This window comes from Globicephala melas, chromosome 3 (assembly GCF_963455315.2).
Source record: "Globicephala melas chromosome 3, mGloMel1.2, whole genome shotgun sequence".
NCBI classification, from domain to species: domain Eukaryota; kingdom Metazoa; phylum Chordata; class Mammalia; order Artiodactyla; family Delphinidae; genus Globicephala; species Globicephala melas.
In genome coordinates this window covers 44,011,175-44,038,161 of record NC_083316.1, presented here as the reverse complement: position 1 = coordinate 44,038,161, position 26,987 = coordinate 44,011,175, and the positions used below count along the sequence as shown (strand labels likewise).

Sequence of the window (26,987 nt, the reverse complement as noted above, 5' to 3'; positions counted from 1 at the left end):
TCCAAGGGTTGAGGGGAGCAGGGAATGAAGAGTTATGGTTTAATGGGTACAGAGTTTCACTTTTACGAAATGAAAAGAGCTCTGGAGCTGAGTGGTGGTAATGGCTGCATAACAATGCCAATGTACCTAATGCCACAGAACTGTACATTTAAAAACGGTTGAATTGGTAAATTTTATTGTTGTATTTATGCATAATATGTCATGCATATTCTGCCACAAATTTTTAATTAGGACAATGAAGTCTATTTTATTATGAAGTAAACATAACTAATTTCCTCAAAGATTTCACTCAAAGCATTTAAGAAGTGTTTTGAAGAGTACAATATCAATAGGTATGAGGTACCTAGAATAGTCAAACTCATAGAAAGTCAAATGGTGATTGCCAGGGGCTGGAGAGAAAGGGAAATGGGGAGTTAATGTTTAATACGTACACAAAGTTTCAATTTGAGAAGATAAAAATGGTTCTGGAGATGGATGGTGATGATAATTGCACAATAATGGAAATGTACTCAAGGTCACTGAACTGCACACTCAAAAATGGCTAAAATGGTAAACTTTATGTTTATTTTACCATAATAAAAAAGTTCCCTCATTACAAATACTGGGAGATTAGTGAGTGCAAGGAGTGGAAAACCTTACTTACATATCTCACACTGGTTCAAAAGGTAGAAAGACTTAAATCTTCTAAAGTGATACAAATTTAGAATACACTTTCTCCTCTAAACTTATAACAACTCAAACCTCCTATTTGTGGGGCAAAGACTTTTAGCTAGTTATACTGACACAACTACTGGTTGTAAAGAATTACCCCTATTGTGCTTTTTAACTATGTCCACAAATTCTTTTGACAAAAGGTAGAGCCTAACTCCTCACCCCTTGATTGTGGGTTAGACTTAACGACTTGCTTCTCATGAAGTGAGTGTGGCTGAATTGACTTCTGAGAATATGTCATAAAAGGCATCACGCTTCTATCTACCTCTCTTCTCAGATCACTTCCTCTGGGAGATGCAGCTGCCATGTAAAGAAACTCAAACAGCTACAGGTCTGTATATGGTAAGGCATATGGTAAGGAAATTGAGTTCTCCAGACAACAACCAGCATCAACCTGCCAGCCCAATGAGTATACCTTCTTGGAAGGAGATCCTCCAGCCCCAATCAAGCCTTCAAATGAGTGCAACCCTTGAGATTTTCATGAAAAGACATGGAGGGAGCCAGGACCACTCAGCTAAACTGCTACCAAACTTCTGACCCACAGAAAATCCATGTGCGATACTATTTTTCTTTAAACTCATTCATTTAAAAGAATATACAGTTGACGCTTAAACAACACAGGTTAGAACTGTGCAGGCCAACTTATATGTGGATTTTTATCAACAGTAAATACTACACTATCCACAACTGGTTGAATTCGTGGATGCAGAACTGCAGATACCGAGAAACCTCAGAAATGGAAGGTCGACTATAAGTTATGTGTGAATTTTCCACTTCAAGGGTAGGTGCCCATAATCCCCGCGTCATTCGAAAGTCAACTGCATAATTTATGTTCACTGCAAAGCTAACTTGTTTTTACTAGTATACGTATGTAAAGACAAAAATGACACTTTTTCAGTTGAAGAATGTTTTTTAACATATCTGCAAGTTGAGTTTCAAAAGAAAAAAACCTATGTAACTAGAATTTTTTTCTTATTCTTGCTTAAAAAAATTGTTTTAAGTATGGAAAAAACTTTTAAATGTAGTTTTAAAAATATATAACCTGAAAACTGGATTAAAGGGTAGAAAATGAAGATCAGAAACACTGCACTCCTCAAGCTGTGAACAGAAAGATGACTAAAGAACAAGAAACTGAGTAGGATATCTTGTATAAAATGATGCAGAAACCAGCAACTACTTGAAAAGATACAGAGCAAAAGCCTATAACTACTCTGCTAGGTGAGGCAGCTAACAAAAAGGGAAAAAGCAAGCAGGTAAAACTGAAAAAGACAGACCCAACCACAAAGGGTCTTCAACAATTTTAACATTTTGTTTTTCACAATGCTACTGTTGAAAGAAATGAACCTGCTATCCAAGAAAATACATGGAAGCACCACCAAAATTATCAATTTCGGAGACTTCTCGAACCACACAGCCAAAAAGAATTCATGTTAGGAGCCCCTCACACATACATCATTAAAAGCAGGGAGGGCAGGGAATACATTTCTTTCCAACCTACTCTTCCCTAAATATTCCAAATACATGACCCTAAAGGCTGCTAAAGCAACAATAACAAGAACTATAATTTAGCTAGATTTCTCTGGCCACAGGAGACTTTGTGGAGACTGAATGTAACTAAAGGCTAACACATGAGTTAGGAGGTTATTTCCTTAGTCAAGGACCAAACTAGCACAATAAATGGAACTGGAAATGAGTAGGCAGGGCTGACTGGCATGCAGGTAATGCCATTAACAGAAACAAGAGAATAACTTCAGAAACTAAAATACTGGTTTGACATGTAAAATACATTAAGCAAAATTTTAAAATGTTACAATTAGAATAAAACTTTACCTCTATATCACACCTCACAATTAACAAAGTCCAGTTTTATGAAGAAACTAAGGCCAAGAGAGGTTAAGTAAATATACAAGGTCATACAGGCCCTTTTCTAGATATTCCAAATCCAAGACCAAAAATCTCCTAACTCCCAGAAATTACCCTTTTTCTACATCACTACCCTTACCTGGAACTAAATTGTTATCAAAACATTTTCATCAAAAATTAAGCAGAAAAAGTGGTTGACTCAAAGATAATCTGGCCTGGGTTTAGGTTCTATCCTCACTTGTAATTTTACTTTCAGATTAGAGGTTCCCATCCTTATTCCCTTCTCTTGCTAACTTTAAATTTTATTTTCTTCTCTCTTATGTTCACTCCATAACCTGAAACATTTTTATTTTTAGCTAACCAGAGTTATCCCTCAAATAGCTACTAACAAATAGCAAAACTAACAGTAGTTTCTCTTCTTTCAGCTGGTCTCCAAGCTCCACTAGTAATCAATATTAACCAAAGAGAAGCAGTAAATAAGAAAAACAAAAACATCAGTGATTATGCTCAAAAAGAATGAGTTAATAAAGTAAAATCCACATGAAGGCAGTATTAAATATGACTAGTGATTAAGCATTTGGGACTCTGGAGTCCGACTTGGAAATTTGGTCAAGACTCCAACCTAACCTTGGTCATAACCAAGTAACTCTCTCCCAGTCTCAGTCTCCCTAAAATCTTAAATTTCTCACCTATACCGCTGTAACAATAGTACTTTCCTCTAAGATATACTATGTACACAGCAAAATACATGACACTATCATCATCTATAAACGTTAGTCATTATAATTGTCATTTTAGACCTATATATTTTTCAGGCACAGGAGGGGAAAAAAAGGGGGAAAAAATGGGAGTAGGGGAGACAGGTACTTAAGGGGGGGAAAAGAAGCAACCCAGCAATTGTTCCAGTTACTACTGGTACTGTATATTTCAATGCAAAGAAAATAATTAAATATTTATCAAAAACTCAAGTTGAGTGAATCTGTCCTTGAACAACTACTGTAAGCAAATTTCACGAATGTCAGACTATCCAAGGATTAGAGCTAACTGAACCTGGTCGGGCTTCCCTGGTCGCACAGTGGTTAAGAATCTGCCTGCCAATGCAGGGGACACAGATTCCATTCCTGGTCCAGGAAGATCCCACATGCCGCGGAGTAGCTAAGCCCCTGCGCCGCAACTACTGAGCCTGAGCTCTGGAGCCTGCAAGCCACAACTACTGAGCCCACGTGCCACAACTACTGAAGCCTACGTGCCACAACTACTGAAGCCTGCACGCCTAGAGCCCATGCTCTGCAACAAGAGAAGCCACAATGAGAAGCCCACACACCGCAACGAGGAGTATCCCCTGCTCACCGCAACTAGAGAACGCCCGCACACAGCAATGAAGACCCAACATAGCCATAAATAAATAAACAGATAGCTAGATAGATAAATTTATGTTAAAAAAAAAACCCTGGTCACTGAATAATCGTTATCCTGATACTACTGCTTGGAGTAACATCATCAATAGGAGAAATTTAAAGAAAAATAATCACAAATAGTAAATGTTATGTGGTTCTTTTCTATAAATAAAGGCTATTCACTTCCAGTTCAACTTCTCAATCACGTTTAAAATGAATGTTCTTAGACAAGTAACTTGAAAATCCACTAAGTTAAGGAACATAAAATACAAGCCCTCTGAAGCATAAAAAAATAAGGGGGGGAAAGAGGGGTTGTTCTCATCATAATTTTACATAAATCAAGGTGGAAACTCAATTAGCAGTACTACACACAGCTCTGACCCAGAAAACACAAATATCTTATTCTATTCTAACAGAGAGATTTATTGAACTCTAATCTCAATTTTACATCAGAAAGTAAATACCATATATGTATATCTAAATACCTACAATCTTTCGGACTCGCCTACCTCTTCTGCTCTAAGTGAGCTAACAAGATACAACAGTATAACAACAAAAAAAAGTTCTGTGTTCAAAATAAATGAGCAACTGACCAGTTATTAGGCCATCTTGGCAAAGTGTTCAAAAATTACAATTTTTTAATCTCAGAAAAATAATTAAATGAAATAAACTCTAATTTTAGCTACATTGATCTGTTAATATAAATTGTTTAAAAATAAACTTAACTTTTTAAAAACAAACACTTCTACTCAATGCCTATGATTCAGTGAAAAACTAAATGCAGTAACAAATCGTAACACCACTCAATCCTCAAATATACGAATATTATTAAAAGATGATACTCTTATTTGTCAAAAGATTTCTATTACAGCAATTAACATTCACAACTTTTTTAACAAGCTTTGTTTATAAACTTAAGGCAGCATAACCTTCCAAGGGAGAAAACATACTCGTTTTTTGTGGGTTTTTTTGGTTGTTTTTTTTTTAAGTTATTTGAAAGGTTCTTAGTGCACCTTGCTCACTTCCTCTCAGTTTCTGTTCCTAGTAATGAACTGACTTTTTGGAAGTCAGATCTTAAGCAATAATTTGAAATACAAAACCACTTCAAAAATTGTTTCAAGAAATTTCTATAATGGATTAAAAAGTTAGGAACTGTTACCCCTTAAAACAATTTACTTCATGAAATACCAGATTAAAAGTCAAGCCCTATTATTTGTTTTAAACAACTACCTAACTCTAAATTGGAACACTAAACTGTATTTAGAACAAAATTTACACTCATATTTAGAAAAGTAAACTGGCTATTTGTTGTGTTTTTTTCCTACCTTTCTACCAATCCATAAAGCCATACTGACCATATGGATTTTGTCTTTTACTTTAGAAGCACAAAAACTTCAAATTTGGACTGTTCCATCTGAAATATTCTTAACTTTTAATTCTTTCTGCATTTCAATTTACTTAATAGTTGTTTTCAGACTGCTCAGGAAACTGAAGCCAAGCAATCTTATTGCAAGAAACTGAAAGGCTTCCAAGAATAACACAGGGATAAAGTTGACTCTCATTACAGTTTACAAACAGACATTTGATTTGCTCACCATACGGTACTTACAAATTCCAACAGGACTGCACAGGAAGGTGTTGGGTTTTTCTCTGTAATCTTTATGTTTTCCAGTTTGTTTTTTTATTTTGTATCCTCTGAAATAAAATCCAAGTTCTTTGAAGATACTTAACCTATGGCTACTTGACATAGAGTTACTTCAGTCAGCTACCCATACTTCTGTTTTAAAGTTTTCATATGGTTATCTCCAGAATTAGCCAAGTTCCTTGGATTTAAGATTTTAAAGTCTTCTTTATTATTCCATGTACTTGTCACTGTTGTACTTATCCACTCCAGATGAAATATCCAATTTACGAGCCAAAAAGCAAAAACAAAAAGAAAATTTCACATCTGAAGAGCATTCCTAAACATCAGCATAAACAGAGACACACAGCTATCTCAATACTACCGTGCTGCTGGGAAACTGCAACATCTTAAATTTCCATGTAAATAAAAGATAAAAGCAAAAAAACTGTATTCGTTCAATGTCTTCATTTAGAAAAGCTGTCCCATTGTGACATGAAAAGGGCTGAGGTCAAAAATTCCTAAAACTTTAAATAAAGGTAAAAATAAACTGCCATGAAACTTCAGCAATATTTAAACAGTAATTTGAAACTGCAGAGAAATTACTCAGTACACAAATCAAACATATCTTACAGTTCTGGCTGAAGAACACCAACAAGAGGGGAGGGATTGGGGGGCGGGGGAGGGCAAAAATACTACCAGCTGAAATACTTTAACCAGTTATATAATCCGTTTGAACCAAAATACTGAAGAAATGCCTGGGTCTCTTTAAAGCTTGTAGAATTGTTCACTACTACCAATTCACTTCAGAGATGATTCTTGCCAATTTTAATAAACTTCTGGGGCAAAATTATCCAGAAACATTGTAATTCCAAAATGGCCACTTGAAATATCCGGGGCCTTTTACACAAAACCTAGAAGATGATCTTCATATCTGAGTAATTCAATCACCTGTAAAAGTTATAAAAAACAATTTAAATTACACAGTGAGCTTTAATTTTGAGCTAAAAATTAATCCCCAACCTAAACAGTCAACCTCTGGACAGAAATGCACTTCTATACCAAGCAAGCACCCCAAAAAAGTCAAGAGTATGAAAAGGACTTCAGGATATGTAGAGACAAGGGAAAAACGATGGGAGATGGTATTATGGAGGGCAAGCGCTGATTTCAAGTGGGAAGGGGGTGCGGATATAAGCTAACAGGATTATATAAGCAAACCTTATACGTTGAGTAAATATTACAAACTATGAAACAAGCAAACAATCTTACAAAAGACCTCTGTATTTTCTATTCAATCTACCAAAGGAAAACGAATAGACAGGTGTGCTGCCACCGAGCATTATTACTAAATGCAACTTAGAGAATGAGGGATATAAAGAGAAAGACGCTCCCTCCAAATCAGAATGTCCAAAAGAAGAGGCATGTTTTCCCCGCTCAGAGTAGGAAGGTTAGTGCCTGAGAAGTGGGGCGAGAACATTCCTTAAATTCGCCCGAACGTGAGACTTACCCGGCTTCTAAGGGCAGCAAGGAAATGTGAGGCTTCCCAATTTCCTTGAATTAAGGAAACAGGTTTCTTTCTCACAGCACTGAGGGGGTGGAAGAACCTAGCCCTTCTCGTAAACCGCGTTCAGAGTGGTTCTCTCTCCCAAACAGACCAGTCCCCTCAGACCCCACGGGACTCAGAGGGACTAGACAGCGCTCGCCTCAGTCAATAGCTCGGGCCACGGACCTCGAGAGGCGGGCTGACCGGGCGCGCTGAGAAACCACCGAAGGCCACAACTCGGCCTCGACTCCCTCAGCCCTCCGAGAGCGGCAGCGGTGCGGAAGGAGGCGGGCGCGTGCGAGAGGCCGGAGCGGGGAAGACCAAGCACGGACAGCGCCGGACTCGTTCCCAGCCTCCGCCAAACAACCCCCCCCACCAGCCGCCCAGGCTAAGCCGCCCACCCCCTCCCCACAACTGCCACCTCCGCTCCACCAGGACCAACACCTAGAGGGGCCTCCCCGCGCTGTCCTTCCCTCTCTCTCCTTGCTCTCCCGCCACCTCCCCCCCGCCGCCGCCCGCGGACAGCCTCACACCTCGCGCAGCCAACGCCGCTCCCGACCCCTCAAACCTTAACGCCGACACGGGCACCCCCCCTCCCCTCCCCAGACGCCGGCGCCGAGCCCAGAGGACGCTGTTACCTTCTGCGACACCAAAGGTGCCCCTGGCCTGGGGGTGCCGCTGCGCTCGATCCCGGGAGGAGGTTTTCGGTACTTTGAATAATCCCCTTTTGCCGCTTTTCCCTCCCCCACAACCAGTCTCAGTCCCAAAATGGCGCCGACCCGATCCGCAATGTTCTGGGCCAAGTCTCGCGAGATCGTGGAAGGTGGCGAGGCGGGGAAGGAACTAGAGGAGCTGAGGAGACGGGAGAGGAAAGGCGGGGCGAGGAGAAGGAGGAGGTTGATAGGGTGTGGAAGAATCGGTGCGAACGAACCTACTGGGCGGGGCAGCAGGAGGAGCGCCTCCACCAAAGAACCTTCTGGCCCAAGCAACCGCTCACGCCCCGGCCAAAGAAGCTCCGCCCTCTACGTCGGGCGTCTGGGGGGAGGGGTGGAGGGCGTGGTTATGCCTAGGGGCGGGGCTTCTAGGAGGTCCCGGAGGCAGGGGCGCGCAGGGGGCGGTGGCTCCGTGCGGTGACGTCAGGAGCAGCTGGAGTTGGGGATTACCCCCTGCTGCTGACGTGAGGACGGTGAACAATCGGGAAGGTTCGGTGGAAGGGGGAATTCCCCGCTGCTCCCTGAGGAGCCCCCCCTCCCTTCCCCCAATCCGGGGCCAACCCGGAGCCCGGGATGGTGGGGCCGCCGGGGGTGGGGGCCAGAGGGGAACGCTGCTTCGGGAGGCGGCCGAGCGCGCTCGAGTGGCGCGCGCCGCGGCGTCTTCCACTGCTAGATGTTCGGAGGTGCCGCGGCGCGCGCGATGCGCGGAGTACCGCGCTGGGGCCTGGGCGGCTGCGAGATCACATGCTCGCCTGTACACTGCCCCTCCGCGGGCGGAGCGCCGGCAGGGTTGGCGCAGGGCTAATTGGGCGCCCTGAAGCAGTGGATCCACTACCGTGTGCAAATATTAGAGGGTGTCGGACATAAATAATATACGTATGGGAGGCTGGTGACTGAAGAGGCGAGACTCGCTCTTTGGAAACGAAGCCCAGATTCTCAAGGGATAAAAATGGCTACTGGATATAATCGTGCTAATTATCGTTTCTGTCTTTATTAAATCTACAGCAGGGGAGAATTATTTCAAGTGTCTCGGTCCCACACAGTTCAGACGATTTTGTGTAGAATTCTGTGGGCGTCACCATTTTCTAGTTGCGATACCTTTTCGCGTTGTAACTGAAGGCTCACTTTGAAACCTGTGAAATTAGCCTTCCAAGAGGAAGAAAAGTAACAATGTTTGTTTACGGATTATGTGGGGGGAAGGTGTCTTAACGAGGGAAAATCCAGAGAATATAAAGTACTTGGCTCTTGGCCCTCTTCCGAGCCACAAAGACTTCATACACGGAAACTTTATGGTTCTTTTATATGCATTATGGGGTTTGTAGTTTAATGGACTGCTTCTAAAAGCTCCCTGAAAGAATATTTGAATGTAAACTCACCAAAAATTACACCTCCCAATCTTTTAGTCTTCGTAGGGGAGGCGGACACTTGGCAATTAATGATGCCTCGCTGAGTGCAAAGAAATTAACACTTGCTAGATTCCTTGTCTGTGCCAAGCACTTAATCCTTATTCCAGTCTCTGAAGTGGGTGTTACTTTCCCCATTTTGCAGATGAGGAAACTGGTTCAGGTTACACGACATGGAAGTCGGGTGCCACAACTTGCCTGTACCAGACTTTATCGCAAGTCCGTTTGGGTCTTAATTCACCTTCTTTCCACCACACCACATTGCTTCTGTAGAAGTAACTTATGTATTGGGACAAGACCTGCTTCTCCTTCTGTTTCTAAGCATGATGTCAATTCAATAAACAAAGGAAAAGTATTGATAATTTAAAAACACTAATTGTGCCTTTCCTGTGGCGAAAGACATTGTAAAGTTGAAAACCAAATAATGAAGTAGAGAAACAGTTGTAACATGGATGACAAAAAGGTTAATATTTAATTATAGACACTTGGCTGCTATCCTTAATATCTAACAATGTTTAATTTACATAGTAAATATATCAAGAGCTCTTAGAAATTAAGGAACAGATAACCATACTGACTCTTAAAAAGTCAAAGGACATGAACAAGCTAATCATGTATGTGTCAGTAATTATATGGAAAGATGCTCTACCTCACTAAAATCAGAAAAAACGAAAATAAAACTAATAGTGACGTACTACTTTCTCCTAGCAGATCGGCAAAGATTTAAGAGTAAAACCTAGATGAAGGTATAAGGAATAGGCATTTGCATTAACCCGTATCAGCTGCTCTTCTACATCTTAGAATTTTTATTTGTAAAAAATAGGAAAGGTGTCCAATAATTTATAAAGATACTCATTGATAAGTTGCTTAAAAGTACAAAAAAAAAATTGAAACAACCCAAATGCATATAAATACAGTGAGTAAATAATGGTACATCCATAGATGGAATATGAAGCCGTTAAAAATGAGGATATAGGGCTTCCCTGGTGGCGCAGTGGTTGAGAGTCTGCCTGCCGATACAGGGGACACGGGTTCGTGCCCCGGTCCGGGAAGACCCCACATGCCGCGGAGTGGCTGGGCCCGTGAGCCATGGCCGCTGAGCCTGCACGTCCAGAGCCTGTGCTCCGCAACAGGAGAGGCCACAACAGTGAGAGGCCCACGTACCGCAAAAAAAAAAAGAAAAGAAAAATAAGAGGTAGATTACAGGACTGTCCACTTTTTGTCATCTAAAAAAAGTATATATCAAAGGATAAAGTCTGACTGAATAGATACCAAAATGTTACCAATGCTTATTTCCAGGCAGCAGAATAATAGAGGATCTTTATTCTTCATACCTGTTAAGGGCCTATGTTACTTTTCTAATCATTAGGAAAAAGCTAACTAAAAAATTAAATACAAGAACTTGTCTCCAACCAGTAACATGTTCTCCATTATTTTATTCATTTAGTGAAATCTAAACAAAGGATTTATCACATAGTAGAGGATTTTAATTTATTAAAGAACATACATTATAGTAGTTTGAAAGAACACTTTTTTAACCAAGCCCTATATAAGAAATACTGAATAAGTTTGGTAATTTTTTCAATGATTTTATAAATATTAGTCACAAAGAGATTAAGTAGCTTGCTCCAAAATAATGTTAGCCCAAGTATATATGATGTGTAAATGAAGGTATTCATTTCCAACTTATTTGTAATAGTGAAAACCGGAGAACCTAAATGTCTACCAACCGAGTACTGGTTAAAAAACTAAGGTACATCCATATAGTAGAATGCTGTACAGCTGTTAAGAATAAGGTAGGCGAACATATGCAAAGATGTTCAATATGTTAAGAGATAAAAGTATGTGGAAAAACAGTATATATAGCATCAGAATCTATTATTTTTTCAAAGTAGGTATGTTTATATAGAAGTAACTAAAGAATAACTTTAATATCATTAAATCAGGATTCTTTTTTGTTTTCTTCACTGCTGTACTATTTGAATATACTATTTTATAATAATTTAATATTTAAAACTTTATTGCCCCAAAATCTTCAGCAACTGGGGAGCAAAATAAAATATTTCTGTAGGAAACCATGTAATTATATCCAGTGTTCCTTTTCTGTGTTCCCATTGTACAACCCTGTCCTTACCTCTATGATTATCTACCCATTTTTACCTCTACCTTTATCCTGGAAAGTGTCCAGGAGCTTCCTTATCATCCCCCACATTTATTATACTAGATTATAGTTGCTGATTTTCTTACTTGTCTCTACCATGGAACTCAAAGATCCCTGAAAGCAACAACTATGTCTTATTCATACTTATTCATAGCAACTAGTATAGTTTCAGCCACAGCATAAATATTTGTTAAATGCATGCCTTCCCTACCTTTAGTCTTTGTTTTAGCCACACACTACTCGCAGTTCTCAGAATTTCCCTTGTTCTTGAACATTCTGTGCAGATATTATTCCCTTTTACTAGATTACCATTCTCCTCTCCTCTCTCTACTTTGCAAATTCTTATTTCTTATCCCTAGAGACCCTGTTCAAATGACACTGAGGTAAATAACAATCAGATAAAGGTTGGACGTCCTTCTCTGGACTCTGGACTCTCACATGGATTTACACTCACTTTTATCACTTTGTGTCCCCCCCCTTTCTAGACGGTGAGACTGTGGTCAGGGACAATGTTCTATTCATCCTCTGCCCCTAAATCAATGCTCAGCCCATAGAACATCCTCAGTGAATATGACTGGCTGGGTGGTTGAATGAAGGGTCCAGAACCCACTCAGCTCCGTTCCTATGCACCAGCACAACACTGACCAGTCTCTGAAGTCACTGCCGAGGTACAGAGGTCCTCTCATATTCTCTGTTTACTGCCGATTGTGGTCCTACTGTTGCACTCTGCCGATTGTGGTCCTACTATTGACAATCTGAGTTAAGGCTCAAATATCTCGCTTGAAGAAAATCAGAGACTCACACAGGTTTTCTCCTTGCTATCATCAAAAATATTTGCATGCTTCTTTTTTTTCTTGGCAAGTTTCAAAACTTTGTGCTGATCTGATTAATGGGTCCCTCTCCTCAGTGGGTTTGATGAGTGGAGAGCCCATTCCCGTTTTGTTCATTGCTGTGTCCCCAGCACCTGGCACGATGCTGGGCACAGAATAGGCACGCCATAAATATTTCCTGGATGAATGAAGGATTGGTTAATGAAAATAAAAACATTTTGAAGAGAAATGTTTCAGGAACAACCCTGCTCTACAAGAAATAAAAAGGGTTTTTTTCAAGTTATGTAACAAATGAAAAAATGATAGAGTATAATTCTAACTTTGAAAAGATCTGTTTTGTCCTTAATCTTGATGACATTTAAAGATAAATTTGATTGATAAATTTGGGGTTCATTAATAAAAAATTTTAAGTACAGAAGTTGTATACGTAGAAAGTTTGACAGACACAGAAGAGTATAAACAAATGAAAATTACCTATAATCCACCACCCAGAAATAACAGCTCTTAAATATTAATGTATTCCTTTTAAGTATTTGTTCTTTGTATATCTTTGTATCATAGTGTATACAAAGCTTTATATCCAGGACTTCCCTGGTGATCCAGTGGTAAAGAATCCGCCTCCCAATGCAGGGGACGCGGGTTAGATCCCTGGTCAGGGAACTGAGCCCTGTGCACCACAGCTACTGAGCTCGCGCACCTCAACTAGAGAGCCTGTGTGCCGCAAATGATAGAGCCCCGTGCCCCGGAGCCTGCAGGCCACAACTAGAGAAGAGAAAACCCGCACGCCACAACTAGAGAGAAGTCCGCGCACCACAACAAAGATCCCCTGTGCCGCAACTAAGACCCAGTGCAACTAAAAATAAAATAAAATAAATAAATAAATCTTAAAAAAAAGAAAACACATTTATTTTAAAAAATTTTTAATAAACCTTTATATCCATTTTTTTGATCCATGTGTTCCAAATTTCCCAGATTTAAAAAATTATTCCTTTTGTCTATGTTCCATTTTAAGGATTAACATAACATTTGATTTCTAAATTTAAAAATTTTGTACTAGTCTTTATAATCTCTTTATTTTAACACAGTAAGGATGGTTACTATTTTTGAGCCACTTTTCTAACCTGCCTTCCACTAGAAAAGGTTCCTGATCCTATTGTTTCACTCAATTTAATTCATGATTATAAATTTAAATTTACCAAGCATTTTCTCCTTTTGATGAGTTTTTCAATTGTACATAGAATTAATTACTGGAGAATTGACCACTTACTCCTTAATCAAAGCCGATAAGTGGGTTGACAATTATTCCTCCCGGGTCCAGTTATGGGTGGCCCAGTTTTCCTAATTGGCACTTCCACGTCTGTATTCCTCCCTCTGTCCTAGAAGGTATGGAGGAACACTATTAGCATGAACACAATTATCAACAAAATTTTTAAATGTTCTCTCCAATATGTGACTTCCAAAACACAGACTCTTCTTGCGTGGCATCTATAATTTTAAAGCTACAGCAGGAATAAATGCATGTAAATCGTTGTACATAAAGTGAAGAAAATGTTTTGTAGCGTTTTTAAAAGATTTGTGATCTATTTCAATATGTTGTTTCCTCTGTCATCTCTAGAAATGGAATACGAGGAACCCTGGAGGTGTAATTGCCACCACCCCCTGCACCTTGTTACTGACCGAGTGACATGAGAGAAATTCAGTCAAGAGCTGGGCTACTCTGCTACCTCTTGATTCTAGGTACAATAAATATGGGGGACACTGCTTAGGAATATTCTCTGTGATGGCATTTCCCTGGTATTTATCCTCTTGGCTTTCCAAATTCATTTTGGGGTAGCACCCTCCAAAACTTTTGGTTCGGAATACCCATTTTGTGAAAGGAAATCCATCATGTACTTTAGAAACTTTGTTGAATCAACAGCTTCCCAGTGCAATTCAGTGGAAACCCCTGCCCCTCCAAATAATACGACTTAAATGCATTAATGCCTCTTGTAACACTGAGTCTAATTGCCTAAAGAGCCTATAGGGATACAGACTGGAGGCTAAATGGCATGATCAAAAGCCAGTCAAAGGATATCAGATATGGAAGTAAAACTAAAGATTTCTCATTTTGATACCTAGTATTAAGCCTTTAAGTTTCAGAATTAAACAATCATAGGTCACTTCAACTTTACTAAGACCAGAAGCTGTGTTCACACTAACTGGCTTTTAAAAAATTCATAGGAATTAATATGGTAATAGTTTTTGTTACCAGAGCATCTTTTAAATTTTCACCTTTTTCTTCCTTTTTAATTATGAAAGTGATACAGGTTTATTATAAAATCAAATAATACAAAAGTGTATAAATTAAACAACAGGGTCCTACTGTATAGCTCAGGGAACTATATTCGATATCTTGTAATAAACTATAATGAAAAAGAATCTGAAAAAGACTATATATCTTTTTCAGTTGTATACAAATATACAACTGAATAACTTTGCTGTATACCAGAAACTAACACAACATTGTAAATCAACTATACTTCCATAAAACATTTAAACATTAAAAAAAAAACCTATTGGAGATAAATAACATTCATTGAGGATGTCCTAAGCATCAGTACTCTGCATAGATGGCTCAATTTATTTTAGGTCAAGGATCATTGTGAGAATCTAATGGTAATAATGTACACCATCCCCAGGGGGAAAAAAAGTACATTTCTACATACATACAAAAGGTACATGCTCTGTCAGAGGGTGCACAGCCCCCTGTAGCCCATCTGACAATGATCTAGGAGAGTCAGGGTTGTCTCTAAATTAAGAACCACTGTCCGACTCACAGACATAGAAAACAAACTTGTTACCAAAAGGGAAAGGGGGGGGAGGGATGAATTAGGAGTTTGGAATTAACATATACACACTACTATATATAAAATAGAAGATAAGCAAAAAAAAAAAAAAAGATAAGCAATAAGGGCCTACTGTATGGCACAGGGAACTATATTCAATATCTTGTAATAACCTATAATGGAAAAGAATCTGAAAGAGAACAGATATATAAGTATGCATAACGGAATCACTTTGCTGTACCCCTGAAACTAACACAACATTGTAAATCAGCTATACTTTACTAAAAAGTTGTTTGTTTTGAAAAAAAAGACTATATAAATTAGAAGTGGGCTTCCCTGGTGGCACAGTGGTTAAGAATCTGCCTGTCAATGCAAGGGACATGGGTTCGAGCCCTGCTCCGGGAAGATCCCACATGCCGCGGAGCAACTAAGCCCATGCACCACAACTACTGAAGCCCGTGCGCTCTAGAGCCCGTGCTCCGCAACAAGAGAAGCCTGCGCACCGCAATGAAGAGTAGACCCCGCTCACCGCAACTAGAGAAAGGCTGCGCACAGCAACGAAGACCCAACACAGCCAAAAATAATAAATAAATAAAAATAAATTAATAAAAAAAGCACTCCTTTATGAGTGGACATCTGGTTTAAAAAAAATAAATTAAAAACATAATAAATTAGAAGTAAAATCCTACTATACCTCCAGAGTTAAGCTTTTGTGAACGGTTTGTTGTGATCCTTGTAGATTTTTTCCTATGCATACATGTACGTATATATATTTTAACAAATTGGTCTATACATACTATTCTGCAATTTGTTTTTTCAACTTAGTAATGTATGGACATCTTTCTATGTCAGTACACTTAGTGCTTATTTTTAAGAACTGTGTAATAATCCATTGGAAGAATTCACCTTATTTAACCAGTGTCTTATGGAAGAACATTCAGATTGTATCTAATTTTTTCTTCTATAAACTGTAGAGTAATAAATGTTTCCTAATTTAGAGAGTGTGTTAGGAGAGGAAGGAGAGGGAAGTGGTGGAAAAATTATGGTAATATGCCAGAGGGTGACCCATTGAGCCAAGGATGGTAGTTTAAAAGGAAGATTTGGCAAAATAACATTATTTATTGAGCATTTATGATGAACCAGGTCCTAGATAGATGCGATCCATGCTGCCATTTTTCATTAATAGTGTTACTACTTTTACTTTAATAGACTCAGATTCACCTGGATTCCACATAGTAATGGAAAGATCATGGGGCTTTGGAGTTAGGCAGACCTTGGCTTGAATATTAGCTCAATTCAATTCAGATTTAATTATGTGAGGCACTGTTGTTGTGCTGTTGAGGATACAGAAATAATTAAAACACAATCTGTCCTCCAGATTCTTACAATCTGAGGGATGAAGCTGACATAATATCTGTTTTGTTCACTGCTGTATCCTCCAGTGCCTAGAACAGTGCTAGCAATAGTAACCACTCAACATTTGTCAAGTGTATGGATCTCAAGACTTTATCCCAAGTGCTATGTTAGAGGTATGCAGAGTGCTGTGAGGTGGCTTCCAAAGAAGCCTTTAAAAACTTGAGTCTGATGAGTTGAACAGAATTCCGGGAGGCAAGGGCCTTCCAGTTAAAATCTGTTGCAGAGCCAGAGGTGCAAAGATGAAAATAAACCAGAGCAAGGCATTTCCAAAGATGTGAAAGAAGTGACTGCCACCACAGACCGCTAGGAGCCATGAGGGAGGACCAGAGAACAACACAGAGAACACATCCCAAGAGCCTTGACCCTGTGCTAGGGAGATTAGGTATTTATCTTGAAGGCTTTGGAGAATCTTTATTTTAAGTAAGAAAGAGACATGTTGGATTCATGTTTTACAAAGAGCCTCCTTGTAATCCTCTGAGGAAGAGATTAGGAAAATGAAACTCCACAAAGGGAAAAGCTAAAATGCTATGGCAGTAATCCAGGTGAAAGATGATGATGCCTTAAGACTGCTGTGGCCATCTTTCAGTTTCTCCTACACACCATAATTCTCCTCCATGATTCTTCTAACACACCACGATTGTGTAAAGGGTCATCACACAAACTGTTCCTTTTGGCTGGAACACACTTGATCTCCCACTTTCTGCCACCAGTTCTTACGAGCTTTCAAGTTTCAGCCTAAATGTCACTTCCTTAGGTAGTCGTCCCTGACCCCCTAGTTCCCCTTGTACTCTCCCTTATAGCACTGATCGTAACTATAAGTTCAACAGTTACTTTTATGGTTATTTGTTTGATATATGCCTCACCCACTGGACTCTGGATTTCATGAGGAATTGAGTGAGTGAATAGGTGAATGGACAGAGAAAGATATGAACAGATTCAAGAGTGGATACAGAAAATGTTATGTTTAAATGTTTGTGAAGGTAAGGCAAGAAAAAACTAGTTTCTAATTTGGTCACCTATGTTGATGCTGGTGGCATTTTCTGAGCTATGAAATCAAAGCAGAGAAACAAATTAGGTGGAAGACGGAAATCACAATTCAGATTGGGACATGTAGTGAGTATGAATCTCAGATCACAAACTCAAGTGGGCAAGAAATAGGTTTCCATAATAAGCCCTATATCTCAGTGTTAATTTCAGTAACCTCCAGCGCTGACTCCAATGATAACTAAGGCTACTGATTGTCTCAGTCATAACTATCCTTCTTCACTCTTGGAGTTATTTTGCATCTATTTTATTTGCGTCTTTTCCTCATTTTTTTTTTCTTTTTCTTCCTAGTTTTCTCTCTTTCCAAGCCATTAAATCATTAAAGCAAAGTTGTCACAGTTGTTTGACATCTCTGTCAAGATTCCAACAAAAGTACGTGTGCTTATAAATTAGAGCATGAGTGATCTTGATTGGAAATAAAGAGATGATTTCTGGTAGAAATTTACTATTAGAATGGATAACAGAGTAGTTTGAAGAATTGCCATCTTTTAAGTTTCAGACTTGAAAGAAGTTTAAAGTGGAGACTTTAAAAAAAAAATGGTGGGGGAGGACTGCCCTGGTGGTGCAGTGGTTAAGAATCTGCCTGCCAATGCAGGGGACACAGGTTCAAGTCCTGGTCCAGGAAGATCCCACATGCTGTAGAGCAACTAAGCCCACGAGCCACAACTACTGAGCCCACGTGCCACAACTACTGAAGCCCGCGGGCCTAGAGCCCATGCTCTGCACCAAGAGAAGCCACCGCAACGAGAAGCCTGCGCCCCACAACGAAGAGTAGCCCCCGCTCGCTGCAACTAGAGAAAGCCTGTGTGCAGCAACTAAGACCCAGCCAAAAATAAGTAAATAAATAAATTTTTAAAAAATGGTGGTGGGGCACCTAGTCAGCACTCCTTCCATTTGAAAACACCAGTTTCTTAAGAGAAAATGCCAGTTTCTTAAGAGAACCCATTCTGTGTGGTATGAGTGGGACTGATTGCACCCCATTAGCCATTACCCTCCCTATTCCTCAGCTCCAAGTGTGGATCTGTGTCCTATTCCTGCCTAATTGGAATACTATCTCCATGGCTACAGTGTTGATTTGGAGCACCTGACTCAAGCTAGATCCATCAGAACCTTCTCTGAGACTTTTCTACAGATTCTATCAGGAAAGCATTCTCTTTCTACTGGGGTTACTAAAAACTGACGGCGTGTAAATCTAGGATTTCCAGTGGAGAAACTCTGGAATTTCCATCCTGCCTACCATGTAGCTCTCAGCGGCAAACATAATCAGAGCCCTAACATCATTTTAGTCCTTGGATCTAGTCCTTCCTGAAGTAATGACCATCTCTGGACTTCATAGTAATGCAAGCAAATAAATTTCCTTTACTGCTTTACTAGTTTGTGTTACGTTTCTGTCACTTTCAGTCTAGGAGTGTCTATGAATTCGGGATCTTTGTCCTTTAGGCTGGCTGATACTATGCAATGTTTTCTTTCATCCATGATATCCAGAGTCAATTGTGAAAGACCTTTGGTTTCTGGTAAAGGAACTGGCCATCTGAAACAACCAATGGGATAAATGTAACAATTCTAGTGTTTTTCTCCCTTCTTGTGTCAACACTGTGGCTAGCCCAAAGAAAAATCAACTTTACTTATTCTATCTATAAATAAGTTTCCCTTTAAAGGAGGATTTCTTTTGTGGAAAATAAATTGACAAAGAGGCAATTTATCCTATCCAATTGTCCTCCATCATCCAGGGCAGAAGCTCTTTTCACTTCAACAGAATGAAAAGGGAATGTGAGGAAGACTCTGGGAAGTCGCCCTACAGTTAGCATTCTTTTCTACTGCAAAGGATGAATTCAACCAGACTTCCAGAAGTGTAAAATGAATAGGTGAAGGAAGGCAATCACTTTGAGGGGAAAAAGTTGGTGACTCAAAGAGTGAGAGAAAAGCAGAATTGGAATGAGAAAATAAATTGGATAAGAGAGAAGGAAAACTGAAACAGAAAAATAACCTGATTTAGAATTTTCTTTGTTGTTCTTTGCTTTGACTTACATGCAAAAAATTTATTTATCGATGCCATAATCATTCATCCGTTAAAAAAAACAAAGTCACGTAAAGCCTACTCTGACCTAGGCACAGGCTAAATGCTGAGGATGCAACAAGGAATAAGATACCCATGACCCCATCTATATTAATAAAAATCAAAGTTTGATTGTAGGCAGGATTGAGGAGAAGAGAGAAATAGTTGAGGGAGATTAAGAGGTACAAATTTCCAGTTACAAAATAAATCATGGGTATGAAATACAGTTGATAAGTATGTAATATCTGTGTATTGTAACAACAGATAGTTAACTAAATTTAATATGGTGATCATTTTTTAGCATATTATATGTAATATATATGTAACATATATTACATAAAACATGCGTTGTATAATAATGTAATCTAGTATAATGATACATAATTATGTGATCTATTATATATAATAGATTATATGTGTATGAATCTTTATATATAATTTTGTACCAAAAAAAAGCAGTATTACACATTCCTGCATATAATGAACATCACTAAAAATCATCAAGTATCATCAAGTAAAAATTATCAAGGAAATTTTCAACAAATTACAAAAAAACTGAAATCCCGGTCTTAAGTTTGTTTGGGTCATTATAACAAAATGCCATAAACTGGGTGGTCTATGAACAACAGCAATTTATTTCTCAAATTCTAGAGGCTGAAAAGTCCAAGATCAAGGCACCAGCAGATTCAGTGTCTGGTTAGAGCCTGCTTCCTGGTTCACTGTGTCCTCACATTGTAGAAGGGTCATTGTGATCATTTTGAAATGTATAGAAATATAGAATCACTATGCTGTGTACCAGGGACTAACATAGTGTTGTAGCTCAATTATATTTCAAAAACAAACCAAACAAACAGATCAGATTTGTGGTTGCCAGAGGCCGGAGGTGGGGGAGGTAGGGGGAGGGGTACTTGGATGAAGGTGGTTAAAGGGAACAAACTTCTAGTTATAAGGTATGTAAATCCTAGGGATGTAACGTACAACATGATAAACATAATTAACACTGCTGTACTGTCATCCATACCAGCCCCTGAGAGCTAAAGGATCCTTGCCTTAATTTATCCCTGTGTTTGTTTCTAAAGCACCTGGTATTTGACAGAGATGTTTTGCAGCTGTGCTTTAAGAGAAATGCCGTGGTCAACTGCTCTGAACCAGCCAGCTCTGACCTGACCACAGGAACATGCCTGAGCAGATGAGACCTGGAGGTGTCCAAAAGTTACCTTTTTTTTTTTTCGGTATGCGGGCCTCTCACTGTTGTGGCCTCTCCCATTGCAGAGCACAGGCTCCAGACACACAGGCTCAGAGGCCATGGCTCACAGGCCCAGCCGCTCCATGGCATGTGGGATCTTCCTGGACTTGGGCACGAACCCGTGTCCCCTGCATCGGCAGGCGGACTCTCAACCACTGCGCCACCAGGGAAGCCCCAAAAGTTACCTTGCTTCATTACCATGCTAAGGTCTCCGCCCAAGGGGGGATGTGTACCCTGCTAGGCACAATTTGTGCCACGTGCAAAGAATCGTGGAAGACTGCGCAAGCCCCAGCTGCCTCTGGCTGCTCCAGGAAATCTCTGCCCCTTTCCTAGAGCCCTGATGACAAGTCTGCCTCCTACCCCTTAAGATTCCCTTAGTCCCCTCCCCTGGGGGAGAAGGGAGAGCTCATGCTCTAAAAACATGCTCTAAAAACCCATTCCTTGGTCAATGAGGGTCAAAGTTTCTGCTCTGCTACGTCAAATCTTCGATTGGCATTTGCAACTCCGGGCAAAGGACCCGTCGACGGGTCATTGATCCATTGGGGGTCAGTAACAGTATGTGATATATGAAAGCTGTTAAGAGAGTAAATCCTGAGAGTTCTCATCCCAAGGAAAAAAATATATCTATGTATGTATACATATCTGTATTTTTTTCTATTTCTTTAATTTTGTATCTATATGAGATGATGAACATCCACTAAACTTATTGTGGTAATCATTTCGTGATGTATGTAAGTCAAATCATTATGCTGTACACCTTAAACTTACACAGCACAATGTATCAATTACATATCAATAAAACTGGAAGAAAAAAGTTTAAATAAAGACAAGATGAGTAAAAAAAATTTGATTGTAGGAAGAAAAGAGAAATGAATAGCAAGAATCTACTATATTATTGAGGTGATATTCTCCCTGCCCCCAAATGCTCTGGGTACTGGGCAAAGGGAGGAGGGTGCTTAGACCATCCTCAAACCAGTGAAGAGGGAAGCTTGGAAGACGGGACACCTGACTGAGGCCTGAAAGTCTCAAAGTTGTGGTGACCTGCTTTTCCGACAACAGAGCTAAGCAGAGAACTGTGTTGGGAATGGCCTGCACCTGAAGCTTGGTGGGGTAGGGCATGCATGAGTGACCCACAAATCAGATGTGGACTCAGGGAAGGGAGCTGGACTTGACCCAAGATGACCACCTGAAAGGGTGTGGTGACTTCAGCAGAGAAGTGGGTCACTGGAAATCCCTGAAAACGATCAAAGTAAAGCAAAGCCGGACTCTAAAGTGGTAAGGACAAATTTTAATCAGTACTATACTACTGCAATAGGAAAAAGAGTCCAGTGTGAACTGAACTCAACTTTGAGTTGAGTTTGTTCAGAGGTGGCTGGGCAGTTTAAAAGGAGAATAGTGGAAGAGGGGAGAGCAGGGGTTCAGTACAGTCAGGGAGGTGAAAAATTATAAAAAGCTGGGAGAGCAAGTTGGTGCCTGTGAAACCCATCTGTGTTTGTTAACTGGCCCTTATCAAAACTAGACGTCTATGTTTCCTGTTTCCGCAGAGACTAGGAGGCAAGGCTCTATCTGCAGGTGTTGGCTGGAACAGTCAATTCTTTTGGCAGCCTTGAGGTTTCTAGGGAGGTACTTTAAGGGAGTGAGGCTCATCCTGGGGATGCGGCCTTGAGCTGTTAGAAACTATGTTTGCATTTGTTCTAATCTTTATAGGCCAAGGTTGAGGCCTTCTGGAGAGAGGGCTCAGAGGTGCCTCGCTAGAATGCAGCCAAGGAAAGAACCTTTGTCAAAGCCAGGGGCCAAGGGAGGATCACACATGGCCAGTAGAGGAGCCAGTAGGAGCCTACGAATATAGTTTTTAAGGTTAGATATTCTCAAAGTAGGAAGGGTTTACTAAGTTTTTAGAAAAGCACTCTGTGGGAGAGAATCAGCATTTGGAATCTGTCCAATCCACAAGGCACCAACACCAGATTACAACTGTGTAACACCTTTCAGCCCCTTGTCCCAGTTTCCTCTTCCCATTCCTCTCTCAATAAAACAAGAGGCAATGCAACCTTGACATTGGGGGTAGGGGAGTAGAAAACAGGGAAGAAACTGACCACACCGCTCCCCCCACTAAAGGTTTAAAATCTGAAAAGATTAGAGCCTAAGGAGGGAGCTTGACTTGGTGGGAGCTTGAAATACAGATTATTGGACCGAATTGGCCTATTTATTATCTGAAAGTGACAGTGAAAATACTATGCAACATGCCCAAGATTTTGTGCTGAGACAGACGGGAACCATTCTAGACAGTTTAAACACAAGGCTGCAAAAGATAAAGGTTGTTTTCTGTTTACACCCTAGCAAGTCTACCTTATTTATGAAACTATTGACACACCCTCCTCCAGTACCTCATCTTCCAAATATCCCTTAAAAATGACTCTATTTGCATATGCAAAGCATAGGGTGCTTATGCAAATGTCTATGCTTCTATATAGAACTTATAAGAAGTCTCCTGGTTTTCATGATGTTCTGAAAGGGTCTATTGATCCCAAAGTAAAAAGGTCTTACACTAGGCCCAGTGGGTCTTAGCTCTACGAATCTACTCCCTCCTCACTCCCTTTTTTAATAATAAATGTTTTGTGTTGCCCCCGTTACTCTAATAAACTGGAAGTCATTTATCATAAAACAGTTCAGTGTGTAAATGCTTAGTCACAGTTTTACTAAAAGGAATGAATAATAGGATACTCCTATGTCTGTAGTGTTAAAAAAAATAAGATAACAGGCCCCAAATGAATCACTTATGCTAAGGCCCATGTTGCCAAACCAAGACAGTTACAGTTTCTGTTCTCGCAGAAATAGAATCTTAAACCAGTTAATCAGGAATTATCTGATCAGCACTAGTTAGGTACTCTTCCTGATAGATTCCTGCCACCCTTTGAAGGAAAGTAACTTTGCAATAACAAAAGGCTTTTTTGCCTCCTGTAACTTCCTTGTTCCTACACCCTTCTACAGATAAGTGTTTCATGTTGTACAGCTCCTCAGAGCTCCTTTCTACCTGCTAGATTGGATGCTGCCCAATTCTAATCAATTTTTGCCTAAACTCTTAAAATTTTTAATATACCTCTGTTTATCTCCTAACAGTTCCCATATGTGGAATTATTCACTGCGAAAGCTACAAGTGCAGACTAAAACAAGTGTATTATATTGATTTAAATAACATTAGCTGACATGTTACTAGTGGTATTATTTGGAAAGATCTGAATGCTTCTTGGTAAAGTTCTCCATAAAAGGAGGTACAGTTTTCCTTCAGTTTATTCAGTAGTTGCCTTCCTAGAAAATTCAGCGTACCTTAAAGCCAAGCAAGAGAAGTGAAGTTGATTAGATTTAGCTTTACTAAATGCTATCTTTGTTAACAATCAAGAAAACACCCTCACAAATTCCCAGCTCACCCTCAGGGGCTATCCTGCCCTTAGCTGTTGTGGTACTGGGAGGGTCTGTGAAGGGCATCTACTCCCACTTCTCCCTCAGCTAAAGGAGAATTTCTGGATTAAAGAGAAACCTCTTTGTAGTATTTTTCTTTTAGAAAAATTGAGATCTGCTAGATCTCATTATCTAATAAAGCTAAATCTTGATTGTATTTTGGATGCTCTAAAACTCCCCAAATCACTCACGTTCTCAACCCTTCCTTTGCAGTGATTTTGTTTTCAGAGGGTTCTCTGTCTGTATTTGGGGACTCTCCTGCCGAAAATCCCAGAACCATGCTGACTGACCCCATTACAAATTTACAAGTCTCCATGTCAGGTCTTCTGGAGCTGCGTGATCAGCTTCTCCCATTTCCCTCAGCACTGATCCCCAGCCCTTACCCCTTTCTTCAAGCCTTCTAACCTATCCATCACTCCAGCTGAACCTTAGTTTCTGCCTCACTGAGATAAAGTTATATAACCCTTCCATTTCCTTGCTTCTCTCACAACAACTTTCTACAGCAGCATGCATCCTGGCACCCTGTTATGGAGGAGTGCTGAAGAAAGTTTTTACTGCCAACAGGAGGGTCCCAATCCAGTTGAGTCTGGTCTCTAGGGGATGAGGTTTAGGGAGAGAGAAATGGTGTAGTATTTTAAAGCCAAAACCCACAAACTGCCTCTATCCTGTATTAGGACAGTGTTGCTGTGAGCAAGCACTGGGTGGGGCTGGAGGACATCCTCTGCATTTGTGGGGTTCCTGTCTCAGGAGCAGAACTTTCAGCTGCCTCTGCTTCAAGCTAGGTGGCCAAATCACGATTCGAAACCACCTTCCTTTTGGTGCAATCCCCATGCCATCGCCTCCATCTAGAAGGAACCAGGAGTATAATTTTAATCACCCAAGAGGTCCACTTGGGTCAGAGGAAACCAACTGGCAGAAATTCCTATAGAGATGACTTTATCATTCATAAATTGGGTGAAGAAATAAATTTGCAAAAAGCATTTTGCTACTTACAGAACCAAAGGAAATTGTTTTATGAGAGTGTTTTTTTAATATATATAATTTTTAGAGAGAGGATTTTTTTTTTTTTTTTTGCGGTACACGGGCCTCTCACTGTTGGGGCCTCTCCCGTTGCGGAGCACAGGCTCTGGACGCGTACGCTCAGCGGCCATGGCTCACGGGCCCAGCCACTCGGCGGCACGTGGGATCTTCCCAGACTGGTGCACGAACCCGTGTCCCCTGCATCGGCAGGCGGACTCTCAACCACTGCGCCACCAGGGAAGCCTGAGAGAGGATTTTTTTAAATTGAAGTATAGTTGGTTTACAACGTTGTGTTAGTTTCAGGTATATAGCAAGGTGATTCAGCCATATATATATATATATATATATATATATATATATATATATATATCTTTTTCAGGTTCTTTTCCCTTATAGCTTATTACAAAATATTGAGTATAGTTCCCTGTGCTACACAGTAGGTCCTTGATGGTTATTAGAGAGTGGATATTTTTTGGAGTAAATGGTTGTGTGAATTAGAATGGCAAAGTTCTGAAATGTGTTCATATGGAATTAAAAGTGTTGCATAAATTATTACCATTGTGTTGTAATGTTCTGATTGTCTTAAAATTTTACTCTTCTTCATCTGCATCAAGTACGCCTTTATGGCCCCTGACTTATTTTTAAGGATCTGCTGTCACTTGTTTTCAAGTGCAGTACTTTCCTCTGCTTTCAGATGCCACCTCCCTAACCTTCATAAAACTCTTAGATGGTTGGTCCATTTTCCCTTCACTAAGAAATGGGTACTGACATTTAAGAGTACCCTCCAGGTGGTTAAATTATGAGTAATTATTTTACTATTTTGTATTTTCCAGATTTTAAATAATAAATATGTATTGTGTTTTTTCTTTTTTAACTTTGAGAAATGTTAAAATACAGAAAAATGCAGAGAAAAACATAACTAATACCTGTGTTCCCATAATCCAGAGCTCATCTATAATGTTTATAATCAAGAAAGTAATACAAAATTAGTAGAGGTTACAGAATGGAGGCCTGAGATGATGTGCTTACCTGAAAGTCTGAAATCCACCAGGTGGGCTTTCAGCATGAACTCACTCCATCCCTATCACCTTTGTGCTGCTGATTTTTTTTTCTAAATATAAATAAAACATTATCTTGTAAAACGTAAAAAGGCAGACTGAAAGGGACTTCCCTGATGGTCCAGTGGTAAAGAATCCACCTTCCAATGCAGGGGACACAGGTTCGATCCCTGGTAGGGGAACTAAGATCCCACATGCCACAGGGCAACTAAGCCACAACTACTGAGCCTGTGCACCTCAACTAGAGAGCCCACGTGCTGCAAACTACAGAGCCCACCCTTTCTGGTACCCGCACGCCACAATTACAGAGCCTGTGCACCACAACTACAGAGCCTGCGTGCCACAACTAGAGAGAAGGCCGCACACCGCAACGAAGATCCAGCGTGCAGCAACTAAGACCCATTGCAGCCAAAAAGAAAAAGAAATAGAAGAAATGTGTATACTTAAAAATAAATAAATAAATAAAAGCAGACTGACAGTGGAATCTGAATATAGAGGTCATTACTAAATGTGTAAAAAGTTAAATTGTATTTTCTCAAGTCCATCTACTCTAGAGTGAAATCACAGGTAAGGAATAATTTTAAAAGATTATGAAGCTGCCTTTGCTCTGAAAATAATGATATA

General features: G+C 39.9%; 1 protein-coding gene across 3 annotated transcripts in view; it reads right to left on the bottom strand.

Moving 5' to 3' along the window:
* The window catches only part of GPBP1 (GC-rich promoter binding protein 1), a 72,412-nt gene extending 64,257 nt beyond the window's left edge, over window positions 1–8,155 (bottom strand). Inside the window, exons 1-2 of one of the 3 annotated variants that reach the window (XM_060295786.1) lie at window positions 8,067–8,155; window positions 5,581–6,543 (exon numbers count right to left, since the gene is read on the bottom strand). The gene's annotated coding sequence lies outside the window, so the exon portion shown is untranslated. Of the gene's footprint in view, window positions 1–5,580; window positions 6,544–7,773; window positions 8,032–8,066 lie in introns of those variants that run through there. The other 2 variants (XM_030843616.3, XM_030843630.3) reach the window with 2 other exon arrangements.
* Window positions 8,156–26,987: the final 18,832 nt, after the last annotated feature.